At 46.4% G+C, this 15,495-nt stretch overlaps 1 long non-coding RNA gene across 1 annotated transcript; it reads right to left on the bottom strand.

The window, feature by feature from the left end:
* Positions 1-12,563: 12,563 nt before the first annotated feature.
* Positions 12,564-15,106, bottom strand: LOC126947876 (uncharacterized). The gene is made up of 3 exons (XR_007723236.1): positions 15,031-15,106; positions 13,893-13,942; positions 12,564-12,642 (listed from the first exon to the last, which is right to left on the bottom strand). It is a non-coding gene; the product is annotated as an uncharacterized LOC126947876 (long non-coding RNA).
* Between the last annotated feature and the right edge of the window lie 389 nt (positions 15,107-15,495).

Here is a 15,495-nt window from a genome sequence, read left to right as displayed (position 1 = left end):
GAGGCGCAGGCGGGAACCAGGGCTGTGCTCATGGGCCGGTGTTAGTTCCGGTGGGCGTGAGCGTGGGCTCAGCGGGCCCCACACACAGAGCGGTGGGCGCACCACTGGCCCAGGGCAGTGAGGTGCTTAGCACCTGGGCCAGCAGCTGCGGAGGTTGCACCGGGTTTCCCAGCAGTGCCAGCCGGCAGGTGCCGCGCTCAAATTCTGGCTGGGCCTTAGATGCCTCCTGGCGGGGCAGGACTCGGGACCTGCAGCCCGCCATGTCTGAGCTCCTCCCCCTGCGGTTGGCTCCCTGGCAGCCTGAGCCTCCTAGATGGGCGCCGGTCTCATCGACAGCCCAAGGGCTGAGGAGTGCAGGCGCGGCTCAGGACTGGCCGGCAGCTCTGCCTGCAGCCCCAGTGCAGGATCCACTGGGTGAAGTCAGCTGGGCTCCTGAACCGGATGGGGACTTGGAGAACTTTTATATTAAGCTCCAGGTTTGTGAATACACCAATTGTTACTCTGTATCTAGCTAACCTAGTGGAGACTTGGAGGACTAGCACTCTGTGACTCTGTGTCTAGCTCAAGGATTGTAAATGCACCAATCAGCACTCTGTGTCTAGCTCAGGGTTTGTAAATACACCAACCAGTACTCTGTGTCTGTCTCAGGGTTTGTGAATACACCCATTGGTACTCTGTATCTAGCTAACTCTGCATCTAGCTAACTAGCACTCTGTGACTCTCTGTCTAGCTCAAGGATTGTAAATGCAACAATCAGCACTCTGTCAAAACGGACCAATCAGCTCTCTGTGAAATAGACCAACCAGCTCTCTGTAAAATGGACCAATCAGCAGGATGTGGGTGGGGCCAGATAAGGGAATAAAAGCAGGCTGCCTGAGCCAGGCAGCGGCAACCCGCTGGGGTCTCCTTCCACACGGTGGATTCTTTGTTTGTTTGTTTTTTGCAATAAATTTTGCTGCTGCGCACTCTTTGGGTCCATGTTGCCATTATGAGCTGTAACGCTCACCATGAAGGTCTGCAGTTTCACTCCTGACAGCAAGACCGCGAACCCAACAGGAGGAAGAAGTTCCTTCCAGACACATCTGAACATCTGAAGAAACAAACTCCGAACACCCCATCTTTAAGAACTGTAACACACCGTGAGGATCTGCTGCTTCATTCTTGAAGTTGGCGAGACCAAGAACCCACCAATTCCGGACACAATTGCACTGTTGCACTCCAGCCTGGGTGACAAGAGTGAAACTCCATCTCAAAAAAAAAAAAAAAAAAAAAAAAAAAAAGACCAGGTGAGCCAGGTGTGGTGGCTCATGCCTGTAATCTCAGCACTTTGGGAGGGCAAGGCAGGCGGATTATGAGGTCAGTAGTTCAAGACCTGCGTGACCAATATGGTGAACCCCATGTCTGCTGAAAATACAAAATTAGCTGGGCATGGTTGTGCTCACCTGTAATCCCAGCTACTCAGAAGGCTGAGGCAGAAGAGTCGCTTGAACCCAGTAGGTGGAGGTTGCAGTGAGCCAAGATCGAGCCACTGTACTCCAGCCCAGGTAACAGAGCGAGACTCCATCTCAAAACAGAAACAAAACAGATACATGTGGAAAAAGTCACCAAAAGCGCATTGAATTAAAAATGAAATGATTGTCCTTATTTCCCATATTACCTCAGTTCGTCAGTAAGTATCAGGCTGGGTGTGATGTGTCATGCCTGTAATTACAGCACCTTGGGAGGCCGAGGCGGAAGGAGTGTTTAAGCTAAGGAGTCTGAGACCAGTCTAGGCAGCAGGGCAAGAGTTCATCTCTGCAAAACATAAAAATAAAAAAAAATTAGCGAGGTGTGGTGGCGTGCATCTGTAGTCCCAGCTACTTAGGAGGCAAGATAGGAGGACACTTGAGCCAGGGAGGTCAAAGCTGCAGTGAGCTGTGGTGGTATCACTGCCTGGGCCACAGAGTGAAACCTTGTTTCAAAAACAACAAACAGAAACCAACCATGTGCAATTCTTCACCATGTCAAACATATTGGGAACAAGAAACAAAGAAGTGGAAGTCTCAATTCAGGGGTAGCTATTCCTAGCATCTTGCTAGACTTTTAAAGGTACTCAGTAATACACTATAGCTGAAGAGCGAAGCATGTTTTGTTGTTGTTGTTGTTGTGTTCCAAGACAGAGTCTTGCTCTGTTGTGCAGGCTGGAGTGCAGTGGTGCCATCTCAGCTCATTGCAACCTCTGCCTCCCAGGTTCAAGTGATCCTCCTGTCTCAACCTCCCGAGTAGCTGGGACCACAAGCTCACACAACCCCGCCCGGCTAATTTTTTTGTATTTTTAGTAGAGATGGGTTTTCAACATGTTAGTCAGGATGGTCTCAATCTCCTGACCTCATGATCTTCCCGCCTTGGCCTCCCAAAGTGTTGGGATTATAGGTGTGAGCAACCGCACCTGGCCCCTACTCCCAGCTACTTTTAACATTTTTTTTGGCCAGGCTCAGTGGCTTACCCCTGTAATCCCAGTACTCTGGGAGGCCAAGGCGGGTGGATCACAAGGTCAAGAGTTCAAGACCAGCCTGGCCAATATGGTGAAACCCCATTTCTACTTAAAAAAAAAAAAAAAATTATCCAGGCTTGGTGGCAGGCCCCTGTAGTTCCAGCTACTTGGGAAGTTGAGGCAGGAGGATTGCTTGAACCCAGGAGGCGGAGGTTGCACTGAGCTGAGATCGCGCCACTGCACTCCAGCCTGGGTGACAGAGCGAGACTCCCTCTCAAAAAAAAAAAAATTCTTTTTTCTTAGAGACAAGATCTCACTATGTCGCCCAGGCTGGTCTTGAACTCTTGGCCTCAAGGCATCCTCCTGCCTTGGCCTCTCAAAGTGCTGCAAGTACAGGCATGAGCCACCCTGCCCAGCCAAGACAATCATTTTTTAAATGAAATGTTACCTATTAGTCACCAAGGAGTTAGAATTATTTTCATATGTGGCTGGAAAATATGGTATTTATTTTTAAAAACTTATAGTGTTTTCTTTAGATATCTTTTATAAAAATATTCAAACGTTTATGTGTGTTTTAGAAACAGAATAGTGGACATAAGATTTACAATTGATGCCAGAGCCCACACATGCCAGCTGACAACCACCTGACTTTCTCTGAAACTGACCCAATAGTCCCAATGGCATTTTTTTTTTTTTGAAATTAGAAACTTACCCTTCTGATCTAAAAGCTAGAAATCTACACTTGTTTTATCTGAGCTCCTTCCTCAGCAAAAGACCTCCAGACCTCTCAAAAAGTACCAAAGACCTCAGACTTAGCAGCTCATCGGCTCCAGACAGTGAGACGTCTGGCCCCTCATTCTTCATGACTGCTTCCTTATTAACCACCTGAGTTCCCGTTTTCCCACACATGGTTGCATTTCTCCCCCACTATTTAAACCCCTAATTTTAGTTGGTGAGGGGTGCAAATTTGAGATTGGTCTTTTACTTCCATAGCTGCAGCACCCGATTAAAGCCTTCTTCTCTGGCAATACTCACCTCTCAGTGATTGGCTTTCTGTGCTGTGAGCAGCAGGACTCAGGCCAAAGCCCTGGTGGTGTGGTAACAGCTGCACATCTGCATACATGTCTCTGCTGCTCTTCGGCCTTCCTGCTGCACTTCACACCTCCCTATTCTGGCATCTCCTAATGCCCTGCTCTTCCTGACCTGGCCCCCCGTGCCACCTAGTGACTGCCCTGAGCAGGTCAGACCATGCCATTGGTCACCAACTGGCCCTGCCTGGCACATAGGCACCCTGTGAAAGTTAAGAAAATGGATGTGAGAAAGAATGCAGTGAGGCTATCGTTATATCAGGTGTTTCTACTTTGTTCACACAGTCAGGAATCTGCTCATGGGCCCATATAATATTATAAACAAAAATACATATACCAGCCAGGTGTGGTGGCTCACGCCTATAATCCCAGCACTTTGGGAGGCCAAGGCAGGTGGATTACCTGAGGTCAGGAGTTCGAGACCAATCTGGCCAACATGGTGAAACCCCATCTCTACTAAAAATACAAAAATTTCCTGGGCGTGTTGGTGTGCACCTGTAATCTTAGCTACTTGGGATGCTGAGGCGGGGGAATCACTTGAACCTGTGAGGTGGAGCTTGCAGTGAGCCAAAATCTCACCATTGTACTCTAACCTGGGCAGCAAGAGTGAAACTCCATCTCAAAAAGCAAAAACAAAAACAAAATGCATCTACCACAGGATGCACTAAAAGTGTCAAGTTCTTTTAGAAGGCATCTTAGCAGAAAGAATCCCTGAAGCACACTAGTGAGGTCCAGCATTTTAAGTAGAACCTCCATACTGCTCACTCCCCTTCCCACTCCCCACCAACCCCGCTCACATCCCTACTCACTCCCCACCACGCAAGCTCACTCTCCCATTTGGTGTCCCTTTTGTGTGATATCTTTTCCCACTGTTGCACACTATGGACTGTAGAGTGTGTTTCTTCGTCTAAAAAAAGATAAGCCAGTGGTTCTGCATGGTACACTATTTCTGTTCCATTCCTTTTATGGTGTTTTAAGCATTTGCGTCTATTACTGGATGTGCGAAGTACAATCGGGAGCAAGTGTCTCTTCGGATCAGGACCATTTTATAGTCTTCCAAGGTGACCAGCACTGAATGGGCACCTGCAGGAAATCTGCCCTGTAATCATCCACAGTCTTCTGTCTTTCCTGCTGGCAGACAGGATAGCTCTTGTTGGCATTTTATGCTTCTGAGGGTGCAGAAGAGTATGTGGCTGTGATCACCCCTCTCTGCATGGCTGCTGCTCCCCAATGTCCACTCATTTCATGGGCCCAATTGGCCACCTTGGGTGTACCATGATATCCACTTGGGGTTCCAATCACTTTCCAGTCTGGGAAAAAGGTTTTTCTGATGGACATTAACATGTCCTATTTAATGCATCCCTTAAATTCCCATATGATTTCCATAAGGCCATGTTCCATATGGACGCCCCTTTAACAATCCAGTTTTCCACTGTTTCTCTTCCTGACCACATTGCCAGCTATTGGCCTATTCCCATGAGTTGGAATGCACCTAGATTTCAGGGCTTTAATTGTTCAGTTCTTCCATCACTGCAAGAAAATAGCATGCAATTCAGCTCACTGAGCTTTACTTGTTCTCAACCTCTTCAATTCGTTTTACCATCAGTTGGTTACAGTGGCGAGCTTTCCAAACAGGATGCCGACCATCTACTTTAGAAGTGTTAATGTAAACCAAGGAGATTTTTATTGGTCAGTGGAGAGGTGTTCATGAGACATCATCAGCCACATGTCAATAGGATCTGGCAGCTCCTCAGATGGTTCCAAAGTTGGTCCTAGAGGTAATGAGCCTACCTGCTTGTGAATATGATGCAAACGTCTTTGCATTCCTCCAGTATCATGTTCCTGTATAAACCATTTCCATTTTATTACAGAGTCAGCTCTTCTGGGCAGTAACTTCCTCATTAGTGTTTCTCTGACATCACCCAAGACATCGTGGGTATTTCAGATCTTAAGAATATTTTATTCTTCAGTCATAGACTGCTTCAGTCATAGGAGCAGTTTCAATTAATGCCCCCCAAAATAGCAACCCAATAATTGTCTCTGAAATGAGACATACCATATTGTCCCATCTGGAAATTTTCTGGTCCAAAATTCAAGTGCTCACCATTAGGCAGCACTCTTGGGCTTTTACCATAGACTCTAGTCTGTGGAAATGCAATTTCAGATACAGGTGACCCTGGCTATCTGTGGGGAATTAGTTCCAGGACTCCTCCCTAAGGGGATACTAAAATCACAAGGAACTGAAGTATCTTTTTAAAAATGACATAGCATTTGCATATAACTCATGTACATCCTTCCCCATACTTTAAATAATCACTAGATTACTCAATAACTAACATAGAGAAAATGCTATGGAAATAGTTGTTCTATTATTTTAAAATTTGTATTATTTTTATTGTTGTTTTGAAAACATTTTCCAAATATTTCATATATATACACATATGTGTATATATATGTAGATGTGTGTGTGTATGTATTTATTTATTTATTTATTGAGACAGGATCTTGCTCTGTTGCTCAGGCTGGAGTGCAGTGGCATGATCATGACTCACTGTAGCCTCCATCTCCCAGGTTCAAGCAATCCTCCCACCTCAGCCTCCTGAGTAGCTGGGGCTACAGATGCATGCCACTACGTCAGACTCATTTTTGAATTTTTTTCTTTTTGAAACAGGGTCTCATTATGTTTCCCAAGCTAGTCTTGAACTCCTGGGCTTAAGCAATCCACTCTACTTGGCCTCCCAAAGTGCTAAAATTTCAGGTGTGAGCTACCACATGCAGCAGCAAATATTTTAGACCTGAGGTTTCTTCAATCTCCAGATATGAAGCCTACAGATAAGAGTGCTGACTGAGGCCAAGTAAGGTGGCTTACGCCTGTAATCCCAGCACTTTGGGAGGCCCAGGCAGGTGGATCACCTGAGGTCAGGAATTCAAGACCAGCCTGGCCAACATGGTGCAACCCCGTCTCCACTAAAAACACAGAAATTAGCTGGGCATGATGGTGGGCACCTGCAATCCCAGCTATTTGGGAGGCTGAGGCAGGAGAATTGCTGTAACCCAGGAGACGGAGGTTGCAGTGAGCCAAGACCGCACCATTGTACTCCAGCCTGGACAACAAAAGCGTAACTCTGTCTCAAAAGAGAAAAAAAAAGAGTCCTGACTAAACTTCCAAAATCGTATCAGAGTGGACCATAAGGGCCTAATATATATCCAGACATCACTTCTTGAAATTCAGTCATAGACTGCTATTGTGATGGCTCCCATTCAAATACAGGCTTCCTTCAGACAATCTTAATGGATAGGAGCTCACACTCTTTCCAGATGCAGAATGTGTCTTCCAAATCCAAACAACCCACCCGACACTGCTTCTCACAGAGTTCCAGTGGTAGGTAACAAAAGCAATCTATTTTAGCTGTCTGTGGGATGTGATAGCTCCTGCCCAGGTTATGCCTGAGAATTTCATTGTTGATATGGACTCTGGGATCTTTGCTGGATTGGTCAGCTAGCCTGTGCTAGTCATGACTGTCACTACTGCATTAAAGTCAACCCTGGCTTGTTTTTCAGTTTCTGATGTGATCGCAGCATTAGCGATGTAGCGTATCGACACAGCAGTAAACTGTGAAAACGATTGAAGCCATATCAGGAACTGCTAGTGCTGTAGGCAGGACTACTTTATTTTTATTTATTTATTTTTTATTTTTTTAAGACAGAGTCTCAATCTGTCGCCCAAACTGGAGTGCAGTGGCACGATCTTGGCTCACCGCAAGCTCCGCCTCTCAGGTTCAAGCGAAGCTCCTGCCTCAGCCTCCATAGAGTAGCTGGGACTACTGACGTGCACCACCATGTCTGGCTTATTTGTTTGTTTGTTTGTTTTGTTTTTGAAATGGAGTTTTACTCTGTCACCCAGACTGGAGTGCAGTGGTGCAATCTCAGGTCACTGCAATTTCCACCTCCCAGGTTCAAGCAATTCTACTGCCTCAGCCTCCCGAGTAGCTGGGACTACAGGCGCAAGCCACCACGCCCAGCTAATAGTAGTGGTGGGGTTTCACCATGTTGGCCAGGCTGGTCTTGAACTCCTGACCTCAGGGTGATCCACCCGCCTTAGCCTCCCAAAGTGCTGGAATTACAAGTGTGAGTCACCGTGCCCGGCCAGGACTACTTTATTCAAGTCTGGAAAAATCTACTGTAGTCTTGATGAACCACTTCCCTTTTCATGGGCCACACAGGACATTTGCACAGAAAATTTGTTAGTACCAGCACTCCAACTTCTAACATGTCAGCAATTAAAGTGGTATTCTCTTTTTGTCTGCTAGGATTCATCCGACACTGGGTCAAATTAACAAGCTATGTGGGCTCAGGCAATTCTACAGGTTCCCATTTAGTATGCCCAGTTAATGATTGCAGAAGGGCAAACTTATATACCTTTGATTTTATAATACTAGGAGTGGGAAGTGCTCCCAGTCAGATGTAATTCCATCTAATAATACACTTAGGTAGAGGAGACACAAGCACTTCACATGAAGTCCGTTCTAACTTTCCAATTTTTATCTGAACTTTCACCTTCATCTCATCAATCTTTATGCCCCCGGATACTTCCTAGAAAACTGTCACTCAATTAGGACCTCACCAACAGGTTTTGATAACATAATGCATTGGGATCCTGTGGGAAGGACTCCCAAAAGTTTTTCTCCACTCCGTGTCCACTATCCTCACACATATGCACAAGCCCTGGGTCTGCTGTTGAGGATCAGGCCAAGGGACTCTGACCCCTGCATCAGTCTTTGTCCTGATTAATGTGTCTGATCCCTAGCCCCATGATTTGAGGTCACATTTGTCTCTTTTTTTTTTTTGAGATGGAGTCTTGCTCTGTCGCCCAGGCTGGAGTGCAGTGGTGCAACCTTGGCTCACTGCAAGCTCTGCCTCCCGGGTTCACGCCATTCTCCTGCCTCAGCCTCCCGAGTAGCTGGGACTACAGGTGCCCGCCACCACGCCTGGCTAATTTTTTTTTTTTTTGTATTTTTAGTAGAGACGGGGTTTCACCGTGTTCTCCAGGATGGTCTTGATCTCCTGACCTCGTGATCTGCCCGCCTCGGCCTCCCAAAGTGCAGGGATTACAGGCGTGAGCCACCACGCCCAGCCTTTTTTTTTTTTTTTTTTTTAGACGAAGCCTCACTCTATCGCCCAGGCTGGAATGCAGTGACCCGATCTTGGCTCACTACAACCTCTGCCGCCCGGATTCGAGCAATTCTCCTGCTTCAGCCTCCTGAGTAGCTGGGATTACAGGTGCCTGTCACCGCAACCGGCTAATTTTTGTATTTTTAGTAGAGACAGGGTTTCACCATCTTGGCCAGGCTGGTCTTGAATTCCTGACCTCGTGATCCAGCCACCTTGGCCTCCCAAAGTGCTAGGATTACAGGAGTGAGCCACCGCGCCCAGCCAGATTTCTCATTTTCATCTTTGCCTTCAGTCTTTTCAAATTCCTGCAAACTCAGGTAAATAGGGTGAATCTGTTTAGGGCCCTTCAATGTTAGAACACCAGCAGGGGCGCCTGTGAGTCCCCTGAACCTTCCATAGGGCTGCAGTATTTCTTTTGAATCATCAATATTCAGCTTTTTCATCCCAGTTCTTTTTTTTTTTGTCGGGGGGTGGGGTAGGGGATGGAGTCTCGCTCTGTCACCCAGGCTGGAGTGCAATGGTGAGATCTCGGCTCACTGCAACCTCCACCTCCCGTGTTCAAGTGATTCTCCTGTTTCAGCCTGCTGAGTAGCTGGGACTACAGGCATGTGCCACCATGCCCAGCTAATTTTTGTATTTTTAGTGGAGACGGGGTTTCACCATGTTGGCCAGGCTGGTCTTGAACTCCTGACCTTAAGTGATCTACCCACCTCAGCCTCCCAAAGTGCTGGGATTACAGGCGTGAGCCACCATGCCTGGCCCATTCCAGTTGTTAGTTAATATTTGAAAATTTCTACCCTGCTGGGATAAGTGTCTTAACTATTTCCTTTGACTTTGCCCATTCTTTTGTGACTGGGCATCATTTTCTTGGCATCTGTAAGACCCATGAGGGGAAACTGAGATAACAAATCTGCTATGATTTCTTGAACTGGGCTTGATTTGCAGCAGTAAGTTTCCATGGGATTCCTGTGCAAAAGGAGCTGTCGTAATCACACTGAGGCAGGAGATCAGCAGGACTTGTTTTCTGAGCACTGGTCACAACCCAGCTGATTGAAACAGGATCCGGTCAAAAAGGATGCAGTAAAGAAACTGGCCAACACCACCTAAAACCAAGATGGCAACAAAAGCAACCTCTAGTTGCCTTCACTGCTCATTACAGGCTAACTGTAATGCATTTGCATGCTAAAAGACACTCCCACCAGCAAGTGACAGTTTACAAATGTCATGGCAATGCTCTGGGAAGTTACTTTACACGGTTTAAAAGGGCAGGAACCTCAGTCTCTGGAACTCCCAACCTCTTTTGTAGAAAATTTGTGAATAACCTGCCCCTTATTTAGCTTATGATGAAGGAGTAGCTATAAACACAGCTCCCCAGCAATACCCAAGTGCTGCTCTGCCTATGGGGTACCCTGCGCTGTCTATGGAACAGCCATTTTCTTGTACTCTCTTGTTCTAATAAACTTGCTTTGCTTTCACTTTACTCTGTCAGTTTGCTCAGAAATTCTTTTCTGTGTGAAGTCAAGAACTTTACTGGGCTGAGCTCCAATTTGGGGGTTCACCTGCTCAATATCTAGGTGCTATGACCTGGTTAAGGGACATATGAGGGGATGAACATCCCAATCATTATAAAGTAAGTCCAGCCAGGATTGGATATGTGGCAAATCAGCTGCCTCTTCTGGGGAGGCCACTTAGCATGTAAAGGAGGGAAATGTCGATTTACCTTCTCAGGGTAAACAAACAAAAGTGGCGTTTCTCCATTCCAGCAGGCTAGCTGTCTCCTCAGGGACAACCTGCCATGTGTTGGGATCACATACAGGCATCTTTTATTGTTCCATAATAAGCTTGTGGGTCCTGCAGCAATCCAGACATGCTCTTCTACTCCGCAGCATTCAAAATCTAGAAGGCTGCTCCTCAGTTAGCCACTCTCACAATCCATTTTGGTAAAACTTCCTCAGGAAGTTGCAGATACCTATCAACAAATGAGACATTCCTTCACATTTTATCCTCTGCTTTAGTAGTTTCTTGGGTTTGCACAGCCTTGCCATCCTGACTTTGCAACAGTGTTATCTGTTGTTCAGGCACAATTTTTCCCTTAGAGAGTGGTCCTGAGACTAGTAACCATAGCTCTGACCAGCTGAAATGCAAGCGTAGCACAGCACCGGAATCTGTCCCAGCACTCTCCTTTACTGTCATTTTAGCTATTACAGATAAAAACCACTGAAGGAGGCCAGGCATGGTGGCTCACGCATTTAATCCTAGCACTTTAGGCGGCCAACTGAGGTGGGTGAATCATTTGAGGTCAGGAGTTTGAGACCAGCCTGGACAACATGTCGAAACCTCATCTCTACTAAAAATACAAAAAAATTAGCCCGGTGTGGTGGTGCATGCCTGTAGTCCCAGCTACTCGGGAGGCTGAGGCAGGAGAATGCTTGAACCTGGAAGGTGGAGGTTGCAGTGAGCCAAGATTGCACCACTGCACTGTAGCCTGGGTGACAGAGTGAGACTTTGTCCCAAAAAAAAAAAAAAAAAAAAAAAAAAAATCACTGAAGGATTTACACTTTACTTTGTTTCTCATTGTTTTCCATTTATTTATGTATCTGAAGAGTCAACACCTTGGGAGTTGGGGTCATCATTTCTCAGTCCCATTGACAACTACGCCTTCAGTAACAGACATCAGGGCAGCTGCTGTCTTGTTCCTGTTTTGAGAGACAAGACAATTAAATTGTGGAGAGGTTATGTAGCTCGTTCAAGGTCACACAGCAAGAAAATGACAGAGGTGGTATTTGAAACCACACTTATCTGACTTCAAGGGCTTCTCCTTAAGCTTTAGCAACACTTTCTCCTGTGAACAGATTCTAAACCTTAAAAACTAGAAGCTGCTCATGCCTGTAATCCCAGCACTTTGGGAGGCTGAGGTGGGAGGATCTATTGAGCCCACCAGCTTGAGACCAGCCTGGGCAACATCATGAGACCCCCAGCTCTTAAAAGAAACCTAGCTGAGTGTAGTGGCATGCTCCTCCTGTTCCAGCTACTCAGGAGGCTGAGGTGGGAGGATTGCTTGAGCCCAGGAGTTTGAGGCTGCAGTGAGCCCTGATCATGTCACTACACCTCAGCCTAGGTGACAGAGGAGACCTTGACCCCTCAAAAACCACAAAGAAACAAACAAAAACCCTAGAAGCTTCTCCCATCCCACTGAGCATTCCTTACATTATTCCATGGGGATTCTACTTTTGAGGCATAGCCCTCTTTTCTCTTTGGGAAGGCGCAGTCCTCTTGATCTCTTTCAGTTTTGCATGTGTTTGGGGGCCAGAACATCCTTTGGTCTCTCTTTTGGGCTTCTTGTCTGTTTGTACCCAGGACCTCTGCTGGGCACAACATGGCAGTTCAAGTAGACCAATGATTCTCAGCCTTGGCTGAACCTTGGAATCACCCAACGACCTTTAAAAAATACGAATGCTGCTCCGGACGGGTGTGGTGGCTCACGCCTGTAATCTCAGCACTTTGGGAGGCCAAGGCAGGTGGATCACGAGGTCAGGAGTTCAAGACCAGCCTGACCAAGATAGTGAAACCCATCTCTATTAAAAATATAAAAATTACCTGTGCGTGGTGGCAGGCACCTGTAATGCCAGCTACTTGGGAGGCTGAGGCAGGAGAATCGCTTGAACCCCAGGGGGTGAAGGTTGCAGTCAGCCGAGATCGTGCCACTGCACTCCAGCCTGGGTGACAGAGCGAGACTCCATCTCAAAAAAAAAAAAAAAAAAAAAAAAAAAGAATGCTGGTGGGCCGTGGTGGCTCATACCTGGAATCCCAGCATTTTGGCAGGTTGAGGTGGGAGGATCACTTGAACCCAGGAGGTCAAGGCTGCAGTAAGCTGTGTTTGCACTCCAGCCTGGACAACAGAGGGAGACCCTGTATTAAAAAAAAAAAAAAAAAAAAAAAAAAAAAGCAAATGCTCAGGTTTCACCCTAAAGACTCTGATTTACTTGGTTATATGTAGTGGGTTGAGCAGTCATTCCTATAAAGGTATGTTCATATCCTATAAGCTGTGAAATTTAACTTGTTTGGAAAAAGGGTATTTGCAGATATAATTAAAGACCTCAGATGAGATTATCACGGCTTAGTCAGTGAGCCCTAAATCCAACTACACGTGTCCTTGTAAGAGATACCCAGAGAAAAGTCCCATGAAGAAGAGGAAGAGATCACGTGAAGACGGAGGCAGAAATCACAACTATGCAGTCACAAGGCAAGGAACGTCGGAATAATCAGAAGCTAGAAGAGACAAGGCAGAGTTCTTCCTTACAGCTTGTGAGGAACTCGGCCCTGCCGACATCTTGATTTTAGACTTCTAGGCTCCAGAATTGTGACAGAAGAAGTGAGTGTGGTTTCAGCCAACACTTTTTTTTTTTTTTTTTTGTAATTTGGTTATTGGTTGTGACAGACACAGGAAACTAATACAGTTGGTGGGCAGGGGCAGGGCCTGGGCCTTTGTACATTCTTTTATTTTTAATTTTTTTTGAGACAGGGTCATCCATGTTGTCACGTCGATCAGTACTTTCTATCTATTTGTCTGAAGAAGCAGAGTATGGTAGAAAAGGCTCAGGCTTCAGAGACTATCAGACTTGGGTTGCAACCAGCCACCTAGAAAAGCTCAGAATGTCAGTTCGGTTACTCCACAGTCGCACAGAGGAGGAACAGAATTCCTTTACCTGGAATACAGATGCCTCCTCAATACTCTCTGGCATCTGCTCCCCCAGGGCTAGATTGAAAGGAAACTAGACATCAGAAACAGCGTCTCCCTGTTCAGGGACACAGATACAGGGCAAAACATCAGAACCTCACTGCGGCCCTCTGCTCCTGTCCTACTCAACACTTCATCAGCCCTGATGACAAAGCAGCCACAGGTGTCCATCTGGAACCATTCTTTGTCCTTCCTCAGCCCAGTGTTTCCGGAGGTGCTAATGAGCCCTGGGATAAACTCCCCCAACACAGGCATGTGGAGGGAGATGGGAAGGCAGGAGAGGAAAGCAGCAGGATAATTTATAAATTAAACAGAGAAGCAGAAGCAACACTACAGTTATAGCCCAAACAGCCTTAGAGACACAAACTACTTAAGATATAGATACCTATATGCAGGCCCACAGAGCTTTTTATTTTCTTACCATCAGGTTTATTTATCCTGGCTGTTTTCATAGTGTATCAAATATTTACTCTGCTAAAAAATGATAAAAATACAATTAAGAAAACATTATGATAGCCAGGCACACGTGTGTGCTTGTAATCCCAGCTACTCAGGAGGCTGAGACAGGAGGGTCATTTGAGGCCAGGAGATCCAGTCTAGCTTGGGCAACATAGCAATACCCTGTATTAAAAAAAAAATTAAAATTAAAAATTAAAAAGAAGACATTTTGATATTGCAGAAGCATTTATACCCTAAGCTGAGGAAAACTGCCAGAGGGAGATGCTTCTGACATGCCCTATTCCAGTGGTCCCCAATCCTGGATGCACATTAGAAGTGCCTAGGAAGCTGTTAAAAAGGTACAAATGTGGGCCGGGAACTGTGGCTCACACCTGTAATCCCAGCACTCTGGGAGGCCGAGGCAGGCAGATTACCTGAGGTAAGGAGTTCAAGACCAGCCTGAGAAACGTGGTGAAACCCCATCTCTAATAAAAATACAAAAAATTAGCCAGGCATGGTGGTGTGCACCTATAATCCCAGCTACTCAGGAGGCTGAGGCAGGAGAATCACTTGAACCCGGGAGGCAGAGGTTGCAGTGAGCCAAGATCGTGCCACTGCACTTCAGCCTGGGTGACAGAGCGAGACTCTGTCTTGGAAAAAAAAAAAAAGGTGTACAAATGTGGCCAGGTGTGATGGCTCAGTCTATAATTCTAACACTATGGGAGACCGAGGCAGGAGAATCACTTAAGCCTGGGAGTTTGAGACCAACCTGGACAACATAGTGAGACCCCCGTCTCTGAACCATCTCTGAAAAAAAAAATTTGTAATTAGCTGGGTGTGGTGGGGTGTGCCTGTAGTCTCAGCTCCACCAGCTTCAGAGTCTGAGGTGGGAAGATCACTTGAACCCTGAAGGTCAAGGCTGTAGTGAGCTGTGATCATGCTACTGCACTCCAGCTTGGGTGACAGTGAGAACCTGTCTCAAAAAAATAAAAAATAAAAAAAGTACAAAGGCCCAGGCCCACTCCCCGCCCCCACTAACTGTATTAGTTTCCTGTGTCTGTCACAACAAATAACCAAATTACAAAAAAAAAAAAAAAAAAGCTTGTTGGCTGAAACAATACTCACTTCTTCTGTCGCAATTCTGGAGCCTAGAAGTCTAAAATCAAGGCGTCGGCAGGGCTGAGTTCCTCACAGGCTGTAAGGAAGAACTCTGCCTTGTCTCTTCCAGCTTCTGATTGTTCTGGTGTTCCTTGCCTTGTGACTGCATAGTTGCAATTTCTGCCTCCATCTTCACGTGACCTCTTCCTCTTCTTCATGGGACTCTTCTCTGGCGGCTCTGCTGTGAAGTCAGTTGCCCACTGTTAGCAGTGCAGCAGTGCAGTGCCTGGTGACCCGGGCACTGGGCTCGTTCCCTCTGTGGAGTGATATGGGTGTCGTACCTGATGGCAACATTACCAAATCGGGCTCTCTAGCCTCTGGAGAGTCTGTGAGCTATCCAATAGATTTTTTTTTTCTGTAATTGTTTTTTTTTGAGATAGGGACTCACTCTGTCACCCAGGTTGAAATGCAGTGACAAGATCATGGCT

This window comes from Macaca thibetana, chromosome 2, assembly GCF_024542745.1.
Source record: "Macaca thibetana thibetana isolate TM-01 chromosome 2, ASM2454274v1, whole genome shotgun sequence".
In the NCBI taxonomy this organism is placed as follows: domain Eukaryota; kingdom Metazoa; phylum Chordata; class Mammalia; order Primates; family Cercopithecidae; genus Macaca; species Macaca thibetana.
This window is presented reverse-complemented; position numbering and strand designations above follow the sequence as displayed.